At 41.2% G+C, this 23,417-nt stretch overlaps 1 protein-coding gene and 1 long non-coding RNA gene across 5 annotated transcripts in view; one reads left to right on the top strand and one right to left on the bottom strand.

Moving 5' to 3' along the window:
* LOC117282706 overlaps nucleotides 1-23,417 on the top strand; it is a 169,874-nt gene that overhangs the window by 63,444 nt on the left and 83,013 nt on the right. Inside the window, exon 2 of the long non-coding RNA XR_004513573.1 lies at nucleotides 10,875-10,934. This is a non-coding gene — a long non-coding RNA (uncharacterized LOC117282706). The remainder of the gene's footprint in view (nucleotides 1-10,874; nucleotides 10,935-23,417) is intronic.
* LOC111866210 (paired box protein Pax-6) overlaps nucleotides 1-23,417 on the bottom strand; it is a 259,392-nt gene that overhangs the window by 189,557 nt on the left and 46,418 nt on the right. The gene's annotated exons all lie outside the window — the stretch shown is intronic.

Genomic DNA, 23,417 nt, shown 5'->3' with positions numbered 1-23,417 from the left:
AGCCCCATAATCATGTAATTGCTATTGGGTTTATTTCCCATATAATTTAGAGCTCACAGGTTGTTATTAATTATACCACATTGAACTGATCTGGATAATTACAACTCTGATTCATAAGCAAAACTCAGTGTTAACATCACTGCCATGTTTCCCACGCTGTTCAGAAGGGCTTTTGTTAGACTCGAGGCTCGAACTCAGTACCCCCCCCCGTAGAACAATAATACTGTAACGTGTATACCCGTTACTAGGCAATGACTCGGTGAACTCATTTCACCAACAAACGCACTCAACAATAGGACGGACCAGTAAACATATTCTTGACAAAAGAAGATGGAGGTTCTCGTGTGGTCCGTGCTAAATGATTATAAGAAATATTCGGCAGGACAGGAGTAGTAGAAGCAGAGTGGTATGGAGTATATAACAGTAGTCGAGAGTAGTCGATTAGGACATAAGAGTAGTAGAGAGTAGTCGAGTAGGACATAAGAGTAGTCGAGAAGGAGTCTTCGGAATTTGCAGATGTAGAAATGGCAAGAAAGGATTGAGGCTATGACAAGAAGACTTCATTTGTGATCTGATGTTACAGTGAGACTGTTTAATCCGTTGCCAGGATACGACTAGTGAAGACTGGGAATTCCAGTGCGTGTGTAACGGTGAACTGTAAAGTGTGGGGATAACGATAGTGCTGTATAGGCTGCAGTCCCGAACTGTGTGAATATATATAAAGTGCAATAAATCCAATCAGCCACCTCAAACCCCCTCTTATAAATCACTCACCACCTCAGCACGTGATAATACTGAGGTGAAGTCCTTGTATACATATGCATAAATGTATTCCTTATGAAGACGTACATCTTTCGACCTCCAAATGCATAACTGTGCTTGTCAGGGCACTGTTCTGTGTCTGAAATATGTGTTAAGGACAGGGTATAGGTGTACCTGCTTGTTCAGTGAAGTCCCTACATGACGATATTGGTCCCGTTGTAACCGAAACGTCGGTTAACACAATACAAGGTGTGGCAATAAAGAAACCGGATTACTTTTATGACTCATTTCCGGCCACGTCATTGACGAAGAGGAGGGTAGGGCATTGACCCTTGGACTTCCCTCTACCGTCACACAAAGTTTCATTCACGTGCATCGGTTAGTCTGGCCGCGACCATTGTTAGAAGCGGATCGTGTTTCTGAGCTCCGTCGGAATAATGCTGAGTGCTAATGCAGAACAACGTGCTAACATCAAATTCCTCACAAAACTTGGAAAATCTGCCACTGAAACTTACAATTTGTTGACAGAAGTATATGGTGATCAGTGTCTATCTCGCACGCAAGTTTTCGAGTGGTTTAAGAAGTTTATGGAGGGTAGGAAAAACGTCGGGAACGATCCAAAATCGGGCCGTCCTCCCACTGCGAAAACTCCAGAGAATGTGGAGAAGGTCGCTAGAATTGTTCGAAGAGATCGTCGACTGAGCATTCGAGCAATTTCTGAACTTACGAACATCAATAAGGAAAGTGTTAGACAGATTTTGCACGACGATCTGGGCATGAAAAAGGTGTGTGCTAAAGTGGTGCCAAAAATCCTTACCCCCCAGCAAAAGGAACATCGAGTGAATTGCTGTGTTGACACTCTTGAAAACATTGAAAATGATCCTGATTTCTTCCAAAACGTAATTACGTGTGACGAAACTTGGATTCTTCAATATGATCCAGAGACTAAGCGACAATCCATGCATTGGAAGAGCCCCAAATCCCCTAGGAAGAAGAAAGCGCGCATGAGCAAGTCCAAATTCAAAGCAATGATGATTGTTTTTTTCGATATCCGGGGGGTAATCTACATTGATTGGGTGCCTGAAGGTCAGACTGTCAATCAGGTTTATTATAAAAATGTTTTGACGTACCTCCGTGAACGTGTGCGACGAAGGAGACCAGACATGTGGAAGAATGCCTCATGGGTTCTTCATCACGACAACGCGCCAGCACACAACGCGCTATCTGTGAAGAGGTATTTGGCAAAAAACAACATTCCAGTGATGGAACATCCACCGTATTCTCCGGACCTAGCACCGTGCGACTTTTTTCTCTTCCCAAAAATCAAGTCTGCGCTGAAAGGGACCAGGTTCGAGTCCGTGGATGCAGTGAAAGCAAAAGCGACGCAACTCTTGAAGAGCATAACACAAGATGACCTGCAGCACTGCTTCCAACAGTGGAAAATTCGCATGGAGCGGTGTAGGGATCGGGGAGGGGACTACATTGAAGGGGATAACATTTCGACTGTCTGATTTTTTTTTAATAAAGGGTTAGAGCATGAATCCGGTTTCTTTATTGCCACACCTACAGGGCGCCACATCCCATAAGACTGCTTTCTTCATAATCACCGCCGTGAAAACCTCAGATCTTACATAAAATATATCAAGTTTCTGTTGATGACGTTACTATCTACGTCACTAGTTGGTGATGACGCACCTTTAAGAATGTTTTAGACAAGAAACTATAACCTTTCCACCAACGTGAGCACGCCTCCAGCCTCTGGAATTCTCCTGCGTCTTGGCTCTGAGGGTCCCTGTATTCGCCAGCAGAGCAGATGCGAAGTCACTAGTCGGTAGCTGCTTACTCTTTCGCGCAGGGAATTCTGGTTCCTGTGGGTACCGGAGCGGGAAGATATCTTCTGGAGTTGGGCAATAAACTATCACTTAACACGGCGAATTTTGCGTCTCTCCAATTTGTATAGAAAATACAGTTTTTATTTCTCAATTCTTATACAACTTCAAAATTATTTCTTCACTACACTAAAACTTCTTGACAACTCGACGGCTTCCTCACGAACTTCCTCAACACAACCTCCCAGTTCGAGGCTCGGGGTCGAAATTCCACCTTCTTTCCGATCAAGATCTTTTTTTACACCCAGGTCACGACCCCCAGATTGTTTGTCATCTGGTTCGGGTTTACACTCTGATTCTATGTTCAGCACGGCCGCGCCATAACTCAAGCGGTTAACCGCTGAGATTTGTGGTGGACAAAGTGGCGCTGGGGCGGGATTTTTCAGAGTACTTCGGTTTCCCCTGCCAGTCTTCATTCCACCAATTTCTCCACAGTCACCCTCATCTATCATCTGGGGCTGGTACAATAGGCCAGAAGTGGCTCCAGTACAAGGGACTTAGTCCCACCCCACTAGAAATAGTTGAGTACAGGGACAACTTTACGTTTACCCGTTTTTGAATCCCGGACTCCGCGGTCGTTATGTGGAATATGGAGCCGCCGAAGTTGAGGCATGAAGTGAGAGGAAAAGAGAAGTTGGAGAAAGAGCTTGAAGGAGGAAGGAAACGAAGGACAAGAATTAAAATGAAGTAGAGAACAAGTTGGGACGAACATGCAGAGAGAGGATTTTTATTTTTCTGGCAGTTGCTTCTTCATTCTTGTATTTCATTTGGGGGTAGCGATTGGGGTTGAAATTGCAGCTCTCGGAACAGTAAAAATCAAGTTTTAGTCTTACATTTTGAGTTGTGTTATCATACCTTGTTTTACAGTACTTCGTAATTACATTTCTTGCTCCCTTCCACGCTCCAAACTTTTTCAGTTGGCATCGGTTCCCCATTCTCAGGACTAACATCCGGATGCAGCTGCAATTCTTGCATCTTCTCCCTCACCCAACGCCCCCCCCTTTGTGTACATATACTTATAATATTTTAAATTCAATCCTGTAACTTTTGGTCTGTTTCCAGACGTAGACCGATAATACAGGTTAGTGTACAACCTGAAGCTTAAGTTTTATGGACAAAAAGAAATCTTTACATGAATTCTTACTTTGAAATTATAATATATTTGCATTAATATTCATAAATTTTATAACAAAAGAGATACAGTTATATCAGTGGACAGGAAAGGCCCTTCTTTTTCATTTTCTCATTGTCTCTCAATTCTCTTCCTTTTGGTTTTCATATATTTTCTACGTCAAATAATGTTTAATCTACTACTGTTCTCTGTCTCCCTTTTACTTCTTCTCCTCTCGCTCCTGTCTTTTTTGTCTATATCCCTTCATCTTGTTATTCTTGACCTTTTCCTTTCCTTCGTCTTCAATGCCTTCATCCGCAGTAGCTTCAACCTTTCATATATGACTGTACTTTTACGTACTGCGCTTTATAATATTAACCGTATCTCACATTGGAGCCTAATATTTTATTTCTCCATCAGTCTTATAATTCTCTTATCATCTCTCAAATTACTTGTACGTATTTTTATAATATTAATTTAACATCAAATCATACAATGAGTTTTCTTTATGAGAGATGAATAATTTTCGTTTCGTGATACAGGCATGGAATGAAGCCTGTTCGAGGCACGCGGTGACGTAGTATGTTGAGGCACCATGCTACAAGCCGGAAGGTAGCCGCACTCTGGCCCTGGGGTCGACTCAGCCTCAGTACCAGGAATTTTCCGGCGGGTAAGCGGTGGCCGGCGAGTAAGGCTGACAACTTTACCGCAATCTGTGACCCTAATTTCTAGAAAATGTGGGAGGCTCAACGTCTCACAGCCCTATGGGCCTCCGTGGCCTGTTACAGGGATAGCTTTACCTTTGCCTTATGAATCCTGTTCGGACCTCACGTAGCCGTTACAGCTTTCGCGAGATCTTCTGGGCCTTAGAATCCTTTTCATTTGTGCTAAAAATATTCTTTCATATTTTATCCACTGTTATCTGGATTTAACAAATGATTAATGAATGAACATCCATGGACACATAGCTATAACTATACAATAATATATGATTCAGTGTAAGCTTGTATATATTCTATAACTTGCTGAGTTTCCCTCAGTCCCTCTAGGCAAACTCTGGAATTGTGTTCTGATGAAGCTACAAATGTTTCCTTCAAAATCGTTTCAAATTAATTACTGCCTACTCATCTTACCAGTTCATTATGTGTAGTCTAGGTACAGAGAGAAATTACTCAGTGGAATTGAGCCCTTCTTGAGAAGCCACCAGTCGCTTAGCTATCCAAAAAATCTCTCAACATCCTATAGAACCTAACGGTTCATCACCGCGTTCACAAAAGCGTTCTAACGGTCCCAATCCTGAGCCAGATTAGTACAGCCCATGCTATTTCTTTAAGATCCAATTTTAATATCAACATTTCACCCACGTCTATTTCTTCCTGTTTGTCTCTTTCCTTCTGGTTTTCCTGCAAAAACCCTATTTACAATCTTCTACTCACATATGCGTGCTACGTTCCCTGGTCATCTTGTAAAGTAAACCACATATACTATATCAAATAATATGATGTGGCCTACAAGAAATTTTTGAGAGAGTTTTTTTTTGTAAATCCAGAAGCCAAGGGAGGACATCCAATATCTGGTGTACAACAGTCAGGATCCGCCTATTTATATAATCAATCAATCAATCAATCAGTCAGTCAGCCAATCTGTGGATTCCCTGGTTAGCCAGGTCAGTGAACAAAACAACTTCAGACATTCAGTCACACAGCTGTCGCATCTTCTACAAAAGAACATTAATTATAAAATATGGTCGGCCATTTTGCGGTAAGCTGGACACAGCACGACACTTTCAAAACGTGCCCTTTGTTTCATTAGCTCTTCCTATTGTTAAGTCAACAAATGTCACTTGTACATGAAGCCATACGGCAACTCATAATTATTATCATTTCACTTGCTTGCTGAATGGCAAGGTATAATTCCCATATCTGTCTCTAAGTGTAGGCAGTGCCCTGTCCTCTCTTCATGATGACCAGTTACGTTTCTATGCAACTTCAGTGCGCGTAGTAATTTCCTCTAACCATATTATACTTGTACATAAAAGCCATGTTATTGTGACATTTTAGTGTCAGAAGCATGTACTATTTTGTGTGGCCATACCACATGCTACACATACCGTACTGACATGCTTTGTTTGGAAGGAAACGCCAAGAATTATCATTTTCTGAGTATTCATGTCTTGTGGTTCCTAACCCTTGACAATTTAAAGATGTAGCATATAATCTTAACCCTGGAAGTCTGGTTGGAAAGACTGATGCAATGGTGGGTTAGTCTTAGTGGTTTGAGTCGAAATTAAATTGACAAGTTATATTCAAGGGTCTCTCAGCGGTGACTTTGGAAAACATTGTCACTATACAGGGTGTTTCACGACTTTAGGGCATAACTGCAGGAGGTGATTTCCTAGGTCTTTGTGATCAAAAAAGTTCATATAAATATGTGTCCGATTTTGGACGGTTACGGAGTTATGACCGTTTTAAACTCAGAATAAAAGGTAATGATTACTGACAATAAACGGAACAAAATAATAAACCAGCATAATACATGATACCTTTAAAGTATGAATGTAAAGTTAACTTCGTGAAATTACTTTTAATTTGAATTGATTGGTGCTTAAAGCTTAAAGCTTAATGTCACCGCCGGTCGCAACACAGGCTGCCGCTCGGTTGTGAACCGCGCGGGTACATACCAACCCACCACGCCTTAGGTACCTCTCAAGTGTCGAGATAACGAGAACGCTCTGTCTGTAGCTGGCTAAATATAGCGACCCGACAGCTGACAGACGCGGTTCACAGGAGGGCGTGTAGGGGAATGAAAAAACGGTCACAACTCCGTAACCGTCCAAAATCGGACACATGTTTATAAGAAAATTTTTGATCACAAAGACCTAGAAAATCACCTCCTGCAGTTATTCCCTAAAGTCGTGAAACACCCAGTATACAGTCTGGTAGAATTTTCGTCTAAAAATTTAGGAGGGAAATAATTCCGTCACTTTCAGGACCGAAGATTGAGACAAGTAAGAAACCAGCTGCTTTCTTCGCACTAGTTGCTTTTTTGGATTATTCTTCTACTGCGAAGAAGGAGGCAGTATGTTACTCCGAAACGATGATGAAGTTCTATGAAACTACTTACTGTTCAATAGTGACACGATTGTAAATTTTGCTCTCCATAATTCGCAGTGGAGTTCTTTGCAGCTTATTAAACTTTTTTTTAAGTCTGTTTATAAATGTTTATTAAGAATTTATAATTCGTGTAAGAAATTACTTTTATGTAATTTAGTCATTATAAGTTAGTGTGGCTGAAAATCTTAATTGCCTCACAAATTGCAGTGAAAGCTTTTCAAATGTCTGCCAATTTAAGAAGAAAAAAGATACTTCCCAAAAGCCTGCACTGATTCTGTGTGACGGACGGACATTCTACAAGTCTGTGGTGTTAGGAGAAAAGGGATTGAAGCCATTACAAATCAGTTCTCAGTACAAGAAGGAATAATGCTAGACTTTAGATATATTGAGTAAGTGAATTAAAAGTGTTGTGTCTCTTAATAAGGAGAATTTTGTGATATAATTAAACAATTTTGACATACTTTTACTTGAAAACTTTCACTCAAACACCAAAGAAATTTGTTTAATGACCTCTACTATAACATGTCATAAAAAGTACTCCAACAGTTCCCGTGGCGTAGCTTTACGGCACGTAAAAGAACCTCATATCTCCAAAGGAGGTCACTGAGCCAAATTCAAGGACATTTCCCCCCCAACAGTAGTCTCTAACGCCTCTGATAGATGGGGAAATCATTATAGATACCGCCAAGCCAGTAGAGGCCGAACTCGCTGGCTCGGTAGGGACTGATGGTACGCACCAGTATCGGTAGGGTATAGAGACTGGTAGAATATCATAGAGGGAAGCACAATGGACCAATACTGGTCTAAATGCATGGGGAAACCCACCCTCTCCAACAACTAACTAACTAACTAACTCCAACAATTCTCGAGTTATTGGATGACACAGCAGACAAATTCTTTTTGTTTAATTGTATCCAAATTCATAAGACGTGAGAACAAATGTAATCAACATATCACGCTTGTATCATTGTTCTCTGCAACTGCTTTTCGGAATATTCTTAGTCCCGATGAACATTGAATATTTTACGTTTGAGATTTAAACAGAGGCGCATGCGCATCGTCAAGTAATATTCTTTATTTTTGTCTGATTTTAACCAGTTTGAAACTTCCTTACAACTACAGTGAATGTCTCCCAAATCGATTGATATGTACAGTGACATAGGCGTTGATGCTGACGAAAATACATGTGGGAAAACGATCATGTTTGACCTTCGTAAAAGAAATTCTGTCTTAATTCTAAAAATAAGCCCTTAGAGAAAGAATTTCCGCATGTTAACCGTTTGTTGTATCAAAATAGATGCTATTCTCTTAAGTTATCTCAAAATTATACGTATATTTTCTGTTACTATCCATAGTTTCTGGGACTTTGCCTGTGGTTTTGTATGAATATGGAATTTTGTTTGTCGTTTTGATGGTAGAACATAGACTGACGGTATTCCAAAATATGCTTTTGAAGAGAATAATTGGAACTACGAGGAATGAAGAAACATCCGGCTGAAGAAAACTGCATAATGATGAATTTCATAATTAGTATTCCTCGTCAAGTAAAGGGGAGAGTCGGTAAATAGGTCACAAACAGAAATAAAACAGCTGTAATGGATCTAATATTTTTTCTATATGTATCACTAGGTAGCAGCACAGTCCAGCTTCGTGACAGTGTAGGTAGCAGACGCGCATGCACATGTTCAGAGGCTGGTTTCGGTAGTCAAAATGGCGACCGTGTTTGAGGAGTGTGCCGCCGAATAGCAGCGCTATCTATGCGTTTCTTGCGGGCAAAAGAACTCACTTCAAAGGATATTCATAAAGAAATGTTTACAGTCGGAAGTGTTTGTCGCGTGAAGAAGTTTACAGCTGAGTCAAGAAATTTCCACTATGATGGAAACCTTTTGGTGATGAAGAGGTTGAAACGCAGGTGCGGAAGTGGCTGAGACATCAGTCAGAAGACTTCTGTGCTACGGGTTTCGAAGCACTGTTATAGGGGTGGGATATGTCCGGAAACAAGTGTTTGTTTTCAGGTTCGAATATGGCATATATCACGTTTTATATTTATGTGTGACGTATGTACTGACGCTTATTATTAGGATAATCCAAACGGGGTTGAAATGGTGAGGTTACGTAACTTAAGTGAGGGTTAATGAAATGTGTATATACTCGTATTTCTGATAGGAAAACTTGAACGATAGAGACCACTAGGAAAAGTATGTCTGGATTAGAAGATAATATTAAAATGGGTTTGAAAGAAATTTGAGTTGAAGTATGTGGACTATGTTTATCGAAATGACTGGTGGCAATAACCTTAAGATTTTTTAAGAAACTCTGGTAATTTCCAGAGTGGCTGAGCAACTGTTGGCTTCCTAAAATGGATTGGGCTCCGTGGACCCAGCTGATAGGTTCATTTATCATTATCTATACAGGAAATGAGAACTGCATTACACAATGAGAACGGAACATGTTTCAATTTAGACATCTATGCGTTCTTAATAACCTAATATGAATTGCTGCTGGTTGATCTTCTATCAGATGTACAGTTTTACGCAAGTCATTCTGAATTGAATCTTTAATTCTCAGATCAAATCTGTTGTTGTTGTTGAGAAACATAAATGAACTTCCTTTTAAACATAATAATTGATGTTGCAGCCGTTCCTCAATGTTGTGGTTGGTATTACTGATTCCTTATTGTTTGGGGATAACGAAAATATTCAATTGACATTGTTTAGTTATCTTTCTAATACAAAGTGAATAGACTATACCAATTTTACTATCTTAATATATTATATAAAATATCATACCCGAAAAATTAATCTGTATAACTTGCTACAGATTTAATTATATATATATTATTTATTTCTGCAAACAGAACATTTTCTATGTATGCGATTTGTTATTGTTATTTCAGAATTTCGGATTATTATAGCAGCGAATTGTTGCATGAATATAAGTTATGTAGTAGGACACGAACAAGCGAGAAAATTTTTGTTTCGGTGTATTGTGTATATTCGGCGAGTTCTGATAATATTTTTGTGGATCCGTGAAAGGTACTGGTATACTCCATAAGAGAAACAGTTTACAGTTGACCCTTAATTGCCTCTAGATTCCTCACAAATCCCATATGAACTGATCTGAGATCTAACCCTGGTCGCGGCTGTGGGAAGTCAGAGACTTAACTCCCTGAAACGTGACACGGCGCACACGACCCTCATTTTCTCCACCGTCAGAAGAATTCAGACTCCTGAAATTCTGTTCATGCGATGTATTCAAGTAATGAGAAAGAGTGAAAAAATTCCATGCGAAACAAGCAGGTTGGGTACAGTGGTAACATTATATCCGTGTTTAGGAAGTGCTATGTTCTAGCACCAGTCGAAATACTCTGTATACTAGCTGAGGTTTATCACAGTTTTCCTCAGTCCTTCCAATCAATTTTCGAGATAGGATATCGATTCATCACAGAGGCTTCCTTCCAAATACTTTCTAGTTCATCAGTGACAACAACACATGACACTATAAAGAAGATAAAATTATGCCTGTGCTTAATTAATTCAGCACCACAACATTTAGGCGTATACGGGGAGTGGAGTTATAGCTCCAACATTCTTGATGTCGTCACTAGATGCAGGTGAATAGCAAGCTTCACGTTGCGGCCGCTTTGCTTCCGCGAAAGATTCTTCTATAACCCTTGAATTGGAGGTTAATTTGGTACCAGGGCCGATCTGGAAGCTGAGAAGTAGGGAAAAATCACGTTTCCTGTCGGGAATCAAACCCAGACCATCCAGTGTGTAACCCGTCGTTATACCGATTGAGCCACATAACCTAGACACACACACACATATATACGCACTTTTCGCCACCGGTAAGTCTGTTGTCTGGTATATCCAAAGAGTGGAGGTTAAATGCTCCGTATATAAGACTGTGTTTTAACCGTCTTCATATGTTCGAATTCCACATTGTTCACAGTTCCTAGTCAGTTCTATTTCTAATCGCCTTTGTAATTTTCTTTCTTAGGGAGAAGATCACTAACGGACCACGCGCCATCAATGGGTTTGGAAGAGTTGTCGGATATGGGTAAGTCTAATTTTGTTTCTTTTTATTGGGTCTTTGCAATTTATAAATCCGAGTTGTTGCGTTGTAACAATGTTATTGAAGCTTACACTTGATTATGACTGAAATTTGTACAAAAAAGAAAAAATCGGGAAGCCACATCGACATAGAAATTTTTATTTCAAATTGCGTTATATGCCACACCTTCAAAATAAATTAGGCCCTTCCTTTGAAATACAGGATCCATGTTGTCATAAACGCATACACGATACCGCCCCCCCGGGTCCTTCATACGAAAATGTCTTCATAAATTTTGTGGGGGTGTAAAATTAAACTTAAGGCTCTTATGAAGATAATATTTTCACTTTATTTCAATAAATTTCGCTGTGTAATTCATTTGTTGTTGCCGTGTGAAAGTCAGTCGGCTACATGTCATCCCTCTTGACAAGAAAACTGTGAGCCTGATTTCTGGTCGCGGAAAAACGCTTCGTCAAAGATCATTTTGTAGTTTATGGCCGCATTTACCCTCTAACCCGAGGTTTAAACCCAAGGTCGCGCCATAGCTCAAGCGGTTAGTCGCTTGCTTCCCACCGCGGCGGCCCGGGTTCGATCCCGGGTCTAGTTAAATGGGATTTGTGGTGGACAAAGTGACTCTGTGGCGGGTTTTCTCCGAGTAATTCGGTTTCCCCTGCCAATCTTCATTTCACCAAATTCTCCATCATCATAATCACCTGGGGCAGGCTACAATAGGCCAATTTGTGGCCGCCGTGCCGAGTGGATCCAGTTGGACTCCACCGCCCACTAAGCGAAATAAAAAAAAAATAGTTGGTTCCAGAAAAAGGTTTTAATTGGGGCATCTGATATTCAGCTACATTATGCTAATTCCATAAGCACGCCATTTCAGTAGGTAGTTTCATATTCAAATGTGTTCCATGTTTGCAGTAGCTTACGTGCTCAACACCAGGAAAGCACCTTCTTTATTTCCTGCTGAAATCCATTACATTCAGAGATAAAAAGAAAGGAGCTGTTACTAAGATTTGTACGTGTTGCAAAGCATAGGATTTTACATTCATTCCGCTGGATATAACGCTGACTTTACGCTTAGCCAATCTTAAACGATAGATCCAAATAGAAAGAAGATAACATGTTATCATGTTAAACAATATTTCCGCAGAGTTATCAACTCTGCAATAGAGACGAAAGTCGCTTATTATTCGGCATTAACTATCAGTCATCAGTTCCTTATTGGATTTGGGATTCTTATGACGGCATCAAGGCTAGTCAAGACTAGTCTAGTATACGTTCACTGACGTTTCGGAGGGACACACTGCCTCTATCTAGAGGAAGGAAACGTAGTTCGTTATGGGACCGCGGTATAGTTGATGAAAGTTATATAATAATGAATTTGAAGTGATTAAATTTCCCTAAACGTCATGACATAAATAAAATAATAATAAATATCAAGTAATGAAATAAGGAAAATTATTCTTGTGACAGTTCGTGGTGGCCCATAGGGTTTCGAGACGTCGGGGCTCCCACATTTTATAGCAAATCGCCTCACAGATGGCGGTGAGGTTGTCAGCCTTACGCACCTGCCCCCTTTTACCACTAGGAAAATTCCTGGTACTCATTTCTGTTAGAGGCTGAGTGGACCTCAGGGCCATAGTGCGGCTGGAAGGGTTAGGTTAGTTAAAAATCCAAAATCCGATAGCCTCAACGGTAATCGAACCCGCTACCTTCAAGCTTGTAGCATTGTGCCTCAACTAACTGCGCGTTATTCTTTTCTCCGCAGTGATTAAACGGCTCTGGGTTCCACCCTGTCTCCCCTGCTTGTGTACTCGGGTTCACTTCCCTGAAGGTACAGCGAACAAGGCATGTGATTGAACACTCATTTCTATCTGTTTCTGAGCATGACCGGCACCGCCTCGTCAACTACCGAAGCCACTTCGTGGGGTGTCACCATTTTAGGGGCGGCATATTTTATAACATTCACTGTTGTTGATTATTTGTTAAATAAAAAGTAATTTCTGTTGTTGTTCTGTTCGTATTGTGACCACTAATTGAATGTCACCTAAACGTGGTCCGCAAGATTGTAAACAGGACTAAGCGTAGAACGTAGAATTGACGGTGTTTGGGGTAAAATTTGGAACGAAAAGAGTTGAAATCATGGAAGGCTGGAGAGAAATATATATAACGAGGAGCTTCATGACTTATTCTTTTCTCTGTGGTCTAGTGGTCAGAGTTCCTGCCTACAAATCCAGAGGTCCCAAGTTCGATTCCCTGGGCTATCAGATTTTCTGAGAATTAGTGGGTCTGGAACGGTCCACTCAACCTCGTGAGGATAATTGAGGAGTTATTTCAAGAAAATAGCGGCCCCGGTTTAGAAAACCAAGATCAAAGACCTTGGGGATCCGTTGCGCTGTTCACGTTACACCCACTACCTGCAGAAGTTGGCACTAATTTCGCCGACAAGTGGCGATGGTTCGGTCGGTATAGTTGGCTTACGGACTACAGACCACGGAGTTTTAAATATAATTAGAAGTACGAAGTCAAGTTGTGTGGGATGGGCTGGGCGTGTAACGTCTATGGGAGCAAAGAGAAATATATGCAATGTTTTGATAGGAATCCATGAAGAAATGGGGTACCTGGAAAATCTTGACCTAGATGGAGAGACGGTATTAGGATGGAGCGCATGTGCGAGAAAAGAGGAATGTGTTAAGGTATTTGGTGGGAAAGCCAGAAGAAAAGAGGCCACTAGAAAGAACTAGACGTAGATGGGGCTATAATATTAAAATGAATCTTAGATATATAGGTCGTGGAATTTTTAAGGGCAGAAAAATTCAGGGAACAAGTCCTCCGGTAGGACTGTAAGCCGTGGGTCCCGTGTCGTAGATTTACGGCACGTAAAAGATCCTCATGTCTCTAGGAGACCTCTGAGCAAAATTAGGCAAGTTTCCCGTCCAAGTAGTTTCCAATGCCTCTGGGAGATGGGGGAATTATCAAGGTACCGAGGGCCGATCTCGCTGGCTGAACGGTGCTGATAGCACGCACCCGTACCGGTAGGGTATGGCGACTGGTAGAATATCAAAGGGGGACGTACAATAGACTATTAGTCGCGGTGCATGGGGAAACCCACCCCTTCCAATAATAATAATAATAGATATATAGGATGTACTGGTATGGACTGGATTAATCTGGCTGAGGATACGGTCCAGTGGGGGTTACTTGCATAAGTAACGGCTTCTCAACAAGGACTCAGCTCTTGGTAGTTGTATTAGTTACGAGACTAAGGATGATTTCCGTCACGGGGTCTGAAAGATTATTAATGTTAATTTTGACGAATTTTTCGTCACATGGGGCGTGCTTTAGGCTTTCAGCAGCTCAGGTACTGAGTTTAAGAATGCGTGGAATTATACCTCCAATAAACTCCTGTTCTTCATTGTGTGATTTTTTTAATTCGCTTAGGGGTGGGGGGTGGAGTCCAACTTGGTCCACTCACCACGGCGGTCACTGGTTGGCCTATTGTAGCCTGCCCCGGGTGATTATGATGATGGAGAATTTGGTGGAATGAAGATTGGCAGGGAAAACCGAAGTACTAGGAGAAATCCCGCCCCAGCGCCACTTTGTTCACCACAAATCCCACTTGAACAGACCCGGGATGGAACCCGAGCCGCCGCGGTGGGACCCAGCGACTAACCGCTTGAGCTATGGCGCGGCCTTGTGTGATATTTATTTAAGTACAAGGACAAGTTCACTTCGCACCATAAACTTAAAGTTCTAACTTAAAATATAATTAAACCATATGTCATCTCTGGAACTTATGAATCTACTTTCACAACGAAACTCTCCTTTCTTCCACTCTCAATAATGGTGAATACTTTATGTAAATTAAATTCTTAATGAACCTTATTTTAAATGGGTTGAAGGTTTGAAAGCACGTAAGATTAGTTATCGTAGGAGGTAAATCAGTCTTATGCAAATTAAATGAGAGTTTCTGTGGTCATGCGCACGGTAAGACCCCGGCGTATTGGTCACGTATGTGCAGTCAACTAACAATCGTTAAAACCGCGCACCTAGCGGCCAGTGGACGCGTTAACGACACTCCAGGGGGAGGGAGTTCCGCGACACCATAGAAACCAACATGGCGAATTTTACTGCCATTTTATTTATCTATATTTGAAAGTATACTTAATTCCTGCTATGTATATGGGTAATAAACATTTGTTAGTTTTGTATACAAATAATTGAACAGAAATTGATTAGGTTGATATGGCGGGTATTCCCCAGATATTTATTGGGGAGGCTCTGGGTTCGAATATCAGTAGGAACAGCGGCTCTCCTGAAATAGTTTCAAGTAAAGTTACACTCAACGACGTTGCACCTAGACGGTGAAAAAATTCCTAAGTTGGAAAGGAACACTTCCGTGAAGGAATGTTTAAACTTGTAAAACAATGGAATAACTTTCCGGATGCTAACGGTGACTATCTGGAAAAATAAACATTAGCATGTACCTGCATATGTATATATGTGCTGTACCTTTAAATTACGACCATCCTCGTAAAATGTTTGTGAATTCTTGAATAGCTGAGCAACTGACGGGTTCTGAAGAAGGTTCAGCTCTATGAAGTTAGTTCAGCACGTCATCGTGTCTTATCTTGAGCCACTTAAATTCGAAATTCTTGGTTACGTGCTCTCGTCGAGTGGTCTGATAAGAACCGTAAATACCGCCAATTTGGGTGGACCAAGTTCCCAACCAAGGATCTATAGATAGTAATTGAAGTGCTGATCACTCAGGAGAGATCTGTGGTAGTGATATTTTGATGGCATCTGCAAATATATGACGATATATTCTGTCTTGGCTTCCAGATGGCAGTGGAAGTTCTCCCGACACTAGTACGTGTACATATCCGGATATGTTGACCCTATCATTAAACAAAGGATAAAAATTCCGAGACGTAATTATGAAAATGAGATACAGTAGATGTACAGGTATAATATAGTAAGAAATTATCTATAATTATTCCATTTATGCCTAAGTAACTGTATTAGCAGGATGACGTGTGCCATTTTTACTTTCTTTCCAGCGCTAAAGACAATATAGCTTATCAGAAAGTTTAGTCGTTTCGGCGTTACAGGTGTTGTACTCTATTAGGGAAAACAGAAACATAAATTATGTCATTTATAAAAATTCAATGATGTGTAAATATCTTAGATCGAAACATTTTGTTTTATATATCGATAAGAATCAAATAGACGTACAAAACAAGTGACTCTCACTATCGACAGATGGTTTCCTTGACGACCGACTGTTGCCGAAGCGTGCGATTTACATATACTCACCGTGTATTATATTGTTCCGCCATATCGATTCGATACAACGATAATAAACAGAACTCATCATCTCATAATCTGTGACTCATGGCAGCTTGATTTCCTTGCTTGTTTTTATATCGCTTGTGTAGGGGGAAGCGGAAATATTGATATGAAAAAGAGGCCATTTTTTCCGGAAATTTTAAACGCTATTTGCTTACAGTATGTAGCCACCTGTCCCAGAGGCAGGTGAGGAATGTCTTGATGAAGTTTTTATGTCTGATTAATTTAACATAACACACTGGAGTCTCGTTTCTATTTGAATGTAGAGCAGCAGCTGTCGGAATCTCAACTCAACGTGTGTGGTTGAGGCGCTGGTTTCTTGCCATGGCACCTTTCATTCCCAGTAGTTACTGGGCGTTCTTTACGAAGTAGAGTGCAGGATATGTCCGTCCGTCCATCTGACTGTGACCCAGTATCAGGACCTGAACCTCTGAACATAGTATCGTAAAAAGAAAGCAGTCTTCTGGGATTTGGCACCGTGTATATGTGGTGTTAACCGACGTTTCGGAGGAACGTATCGCCTCCATCTTCAGGGTAGAAGAAAAAGTATAAGAAATCTGCAAGCGACAAGCAGATTTCTTATACTTTTTCTTCTACCCTGAAGATGGAGGCGATACGTTCCTCCGAAACGTCGGTTAACACCACATATACACGGTGCCAAATCCCAGAAGACTGCTTTCTTCATAGTCACCGCCGTGAAAGCCTCAAATCTTACATAGTATCGTAACTTTGTTGTTATTCAGAATCTTGTTAACAAAATTTTTTGTCGGGTTTCGAACGCTGTCCTTCCATTGATAGATTTTACTTGTTTCCTGCACTACTTGTACATGTTTTATAAGGACATGATCGGGTATGTAAGATTTGAGGTTTTCACGGCGGTGACTATGAAGAAAGCAGTCTTCTGGGATGTGGCACCGTGTATATGTGGTGTTAACCCAAGTTTCGGAGGAACGTAGCGCCTCCATCTTCAGGGTAGAAGGAAAAATAAGAAAAAAGTCCGTCTCTTCGCTTGCGGATTTTCTTATTCTTCTACCGTGAACATGGAGGCAATACGTTCCTCCGAAACGTCGGTTAACACCACATCTACACATCGCAAAAGACTGCTTTCTTCATAATCGGGTATATTTACATGAGCGCACTTCATTTTTTCTTTTATTCACAATAGTTTCCTTCTGTGATTTTAACATTATTTTGTTGGCAGGACTAATGAACCCATCTTTAACATAATAAACTCTGTCTTCTGCCCACAACTGAGATGCCTCAGACACGTTTCCCTATGCATCAGACTAGGCTCGTTCTTAGCTTATTGCCTCTTCGAACGCGCAGTGAAGTCTACACGGAAAGGGAACGCCAAGCGGCTTAGTGAGACAGTTAAAGATCAAGTTCATATTCTGAAGGTGGTTCTTTCTAAATTGGGCCGAAATATCAGCTATCATGACTGAAGTTTCTAGTGGTTTTCCTCCGTCCCTCCAATACCATGTTGGTACCTCGTATTGGCTAATATTTCTACCAAACAAACAAGCTCTTTCCAATTCAAAAATAATTATACTGCTCACAGCATAGTAATAAAACAAATCACACACAAAGGATTGAAAGTAAGGTTATGTTTTTGCTATCGTTAGGTCCTGATCATCCTTACTTGCTTGTGTTGTAAATAAGGTTCATGACCACATTGAAAACATCGAGTCTGTTCTATAGTTACCTACAGTTGGTAAACAGATGTGTTGTATATTCCAGTGTGATTACAGAATTCAAAATAACACACAGTATATCACATAGAAATTGCGTGCTACACGAAACAGCAGTTTCCTGGAAAATAAAGTTAGGACTGAGTTTAGAAATTACGTATTTACGACAATGACCAAAATGGCTGCCCATCGTGTTCTGTGTGGACATGTCAGTTTCGTTGCACATGGACATTGTCCCAGGGTAAAGCGGACCCCCCACCACCACATACAGGTTGCGCCAGGAAAAAGGAATTAACGCCCTAGCGACAGGAAAGCCTGAGGTTATGCCCATGTTAATTCATTTGAGTTCAGTCAAGTGTAATCGCGTAATTCTTATAACATTGCATAAGACGAAACGAGTCGAGTCGAGTGAACCACCGGCGCTTATCCGAAGAAGCGTGCCGTGTCTTTCTTTCGAGTCCTCCTAAAAGTACAAAGGGATTAACAAATGACTGAATAAGATCATTGGCTTCTTAAATGAAACACGAGCTCTAGATTCGAACTTGTTTCAAGCCGTATAAAGTATTTATATTTATGCCTACCTGCGTCTGGGAGTTCCCCTGTGAAACCTTACATAGGCCTCAACTTTCCTAACTTCTCCTCTCCAGTGACCAGAAACATATATATACGTGCTTGGTCACGCAGGGCACGAAGGGCTTAAACGGAATATGGAGACCAGGACATTTCTTTGAAGATGGAACTTTTCGTGGGAGGAGCAAAGAAAACGTCGATCTTAATGAAGAGCTCAGAATTTTCGTCTGAGTTGTTAGCGAATTTTTATTCCTGTATGGTATTTTTGTTCATTTTCTGTAGATACGAACAAGTTTATTCGTGGTTTTGTCTTGTTCATCTTGTGCTGCACTCTTGTGGCATTGCGCGAAGCAGTGTACAGTTCTTTTGCTGGGAATACTAAATATGGGTACAGGAATGTAGTATTTTCCTCGTAGTTGATTAAAATCACAGGATATTTGTTAGAATTTCTTATATTAATAAGCTATACATTTTATATCATATGTCATTCCTCCTGTACAATCTATGTTTGCCGAGAAAATCGATAGATCTTTTCTCTACTTTGAATATCATATTATTTTACGCTTGAAAAATAATTCAATTCAACAGTAGTGTTTTTTACAGACATACTCGTACTGTATGACTTCTTATATTTAATTGACATATTTCCGAAGATGAAACACGTGGATGGATATATATACTCCTATATAAAGACTGGAATATGTACATATGGACGGCGATCTCTGAACTCAATTCTGTTCTCCTCCAAGGAAATGCTTGTTTATCACTCGTATCCATGGAAACGTGTTCCGTAACGAGTTCGTTTCCCAGGATCCATATCCATGGAAAAGCGTCTGTCAACCCATTCCCAAGCAAACGGTCTACGTTTTAAGAGATTAGTAGACAAACGAGGCCGGAACAGGCCAGCAAGTGACCCAGCTCAGGGCCTGCTAGATGATGATGATGATGATGATGATATAGAAGTTTCATACCGCTTTTAAACTTCTCAATAATACTGAATGTTACCTGACGAAATTCATAAACGTATGTTTGACTTTTCGAAATGTATTGGGGTCCAATTCATATGGTGATTCCTGCTATGAATTTGCTTTTTAGAACGGAGCTTGTGAGGCAACCAGATGGCAGATGCGTAAGAAAGATAGTCTATTTTTCTTATATCTCTTCGTCCTACAGAGTTGGCAAAAATAAGGGAGGACTGGAGACACGAATGAATTGACAAGAAACCTCAGGTGCAAATAAATAAACCCGAAAGTGTAAAAATAACTGTTATACAAAAACTGCACAAGGATGAGTTTCATAACTTCAAGTATAGTTAGAATATTCATATCAAGGAGGATGATATTGGCAGAACATGTAACACGAATGGGAAGAAGAAGAATGCATATAGGATATTGATGTAAAAGCCAGAAGGAAAAAGGCCACTAAGAAGACCAAGATGTAGGTGCGTGGACAATATTAAAATGGATTTTATAGAGATAGAATGCGATGGTATCGATCTGGCTCAGGATATGGACCAGTAGTGGGTTCTTGTGAACACGGTAATGAACCTTCGGGCTATTGAGGAGCTGCAAGACTGACGGCTTCTCAAGAAGTGCTCAGCTTTATGTAGTTAGTTTCTCCGTTTTGCTCTGGAAGTCAGAAGAACATGGGAACTACTTAGGTTGCTCGTGGTTTCGTACTTGTAATGTTGATATGCATGCGGGCCCAAGACTGGAATCTGGGTCATGTAGGAATTTATAAATACTTCATAATTCTTCTAAGGGGGTTTTACATTTCACTCGACTTCTTTCCATGTCTTTTTTAGCGTAGAAATCAATATCCTTAATGACAGCTTCCACAGGATTCCTTTTCTTAAAATATTCATTTTTTTCTCAGAAAACTTATGGTTTTTATATGAGAGATATTTCATTCTTCTTGGAAAGTGGAACCTAACTCTTAAACTCTCTTTCCCACAGAACAATGATTACGCCAATAGGCTTCGAGAATCTGTAACACGTGTGTGGCACGTTCAGACTTCCTCGGAATTCAACAGGAAACGAGGATAGCTCAGTCGCCTAGGCGTTAGGCTACCGGCTTGAGAGCCAATGTAACAGGGTCCGATTTCTCGCAAGGAAAGAGACCTTTGTCTTCTCCATAATATCCAGACCGGCTCTGGGGACCATGCAGCCTCCTAACTACTGGGTATCGGAAACAATCTCCCTGGGGGTAAAGCAGCCGGGACGTGAAGCTGACCACTCAAATCCAACAAGTACAGAGGTCAAGAAAACGTGGATCTATACATCCACTCCTCCATATACCTTCATGGCGTTGTGCTTAAATAGTTAAGCACAGGACAACTTTACGTTTCAGCATAATTATCGCTGTAGTGTCAGCCATATTTCAGGCTTCCCGACTCCTTGGTCCAGGTTCTATCCTGGGTTGTGATGTAGGGGTTTGTGGTCGGCAAAATGGTACTGGGTACGGTTAGCTCGGACACATCTCAAGGATGGAGGCTGGACGAACAGTTAAAGGAATATACATGACTGGCAGCCACACGCCACAAGAAAGGGAGGTCGACCTAAGATCAACTGGAAAGATGACGTAATGGAAGATCTAAAGGATTTAGGAATTTATAACTGGATAAGTCTCACACAGGACAGAAGTAGTTGGAAGGAAATTGCTGAGTGGCCAAACCGTTCGAGAAACGAAGCTGTCGAGCCTTATGGAGGAGGAGAAGAAGAAGAATTCCACTTTACCCTACCAACTCTCACCCCATGGCCGCGCCATAGGTCAAGCGGTTAGTCGCTAGCTTCCCACCGCAGCGGCCCGGGTTCGATCCCGGGTCTGGTCAAGTGCGATTTGTGGTGAACAAAGTGGCGCTAGGACAGGTTTTCTCCGAGTACTTCGGTTTCCCCTGCCAATCTTCATTCGACCTATTTCTACACAATCACCCTCACCTATCATCTGGGGCTGGTACAATAGGCCAGAAGTGGCCGCAGTACAAGGAACTTAGTCCCACCCCACTAGCAATAAAAAAAAAACCTCTCACGCCGCAAACTGATACTAACAGCATCATTAAATAAGCGACACAAGCAGTACCATTCTACCGTACAGTCTGAAGTACTATTAGCGTCTTTAAATACAGTAAAAACAAACAAAACGTATATTGATAGTCTGTAGATGGCAGTGTGTTATTTTTTCATGAAGAGATGATTACCTTAGGCCGATGATACATGTGATTACCCCTATATGGGAGAACAGTGTTCCACGGATGCAGAAGGCACACGAAAACAGTCTATTTTATGAGATCTAAAAGTTAGTGACGATGGGATATTATTATAAATATTTTGTTTGAGGACATTATAAATCGTCCTGTTTCTGTTTAAAAACACACCGTGTTTCGGGGACCAGATTCTGTATCGGTCTTCAGGTGGAACCTATTCATTTGGGTCCAATCCACAGAGCTAGTCTCTGAGTAGGTTCTACCTGAAGACGGAGACAGAATCCGGTCCCCGAAACGTTGTGTTTTTAAACAGAAACAGGACGATGGATAATGTCCAGAAACGCAATAATTGTAAAGTAAAAGTAGAAAGTAAGTAAATCTATTCCTGTACTAGGCCGTGAAGGCCCATAGGATTGTGAGACGTTGAGGCTCCCACGTTATCTAGACAGTCGGGTCAAAGATGGCGGTAAGGTTGTCAGCCTTACGCGCCGGCCGCGCTTTACTCCCCAGGAAAATTATTTAATTAATTCCTGGTACTAATTTCTGTTAGAGGCTGAGTAAACCCCAGGGGCTAGTGCGGTTGGAAGGATGAAGTCAACTGAAAAAATCCAATGACCTCATCGGGACTTGAACCCGCGATCTTTAATCTTATATTTTGATAATCTTTCAGTGTAGGCGTGCCCTCTATGAACTGCATGGATCCTGTTTGATACGTATGCTTTTTGATATATTGAAACACAGAACCAAACCGACCGTTTCAGCTACGATTCAACACGAGAAGTGGTTCTGTCTGGCCATTGGAACCCATTCTCCGGCCCCGGTTAGTATAAAATATTTTAGCGTTCGTGAGCAGCGAGCAGGAAATAGCCAGGCAGCCCTCCATTATCTTGAAGATTTGCGTGTTGCATCACGGGCCAGTAGCGTCGGAAAGAAAAGTGAAGGGTGCCGCCCAGTGAACTTGTGTGTCCGTTCCCAGACTCGTCGGAGCCTTGTGCAGTGCAAGGTACTGCGCAGATGAGGCACTGAACTTGCCTCCAAACAGGTTTTCCTGTGAGGCTCTGAATCCTAGTTGAAGCCTCATACACTGTAACGTATTGCGCAGACCAGACACTGTATTTGCATCATATCAAAATAGGCTTCTCTGTGAAACCTCATACAGTGTGAGGTATTGCGCAAATAAAATACCATAGCTCAAGCGGTTAGTCGCTGGCTTCCCACAGCGGCGGTTTGGGTTCGATCCCGGGTATAGTCGAGTGGGATTTGTGGTGGACAAAGTGGCGCTGGGGCGGGTTTTCTCCGAGTATCATTCCACCAAATTCTTCATCATCATAATCATCCGGGGCAGGTACAATAGGCCAATCAGTGGCCGCCGTGCCGAGTGGACCCAGTTGGACTTGTATCATATAAAAATAGGCTTTCCTGTGAGGCTCCGGTTCATGTGTCATATCCAAAGAAGATTTTACGCGAGGCTCTGAATATTAGTAATTATATAATGTGAGGTATTGGGCAGACGAGGCAGTAAACCTTTATCAGAATTGATATTTCTGTGAGGCTATTATTCTTACATAAAACCTCATACTGTGAAGTACCGCGACACTGAACTTGCGTCATATCAAAAGAGGTTTTTTTTTCTATGAGGTTCCTAATGTTTCATGAAGTGTCATATAGTGTGAA

This window comes from Cryptotermes secundus, unplaced genomic scaffold, assembly GCF_002891405.2.
Source record: "Cryptotermes secundus unplaced genomic scaffold, Csec_1.0 scaffold81, whole genome shotgun sequence".
NCBI classification, from domain to species: Eukaryota; Metazoa; Arthropoda; class Insecta; order Blattodea; family Kalotermitidae; genus Cryptotermes; species Cryptotermes secundus.
This window is presented reverse-complemented; position numbering and strand designations above follow the sequence as displayed.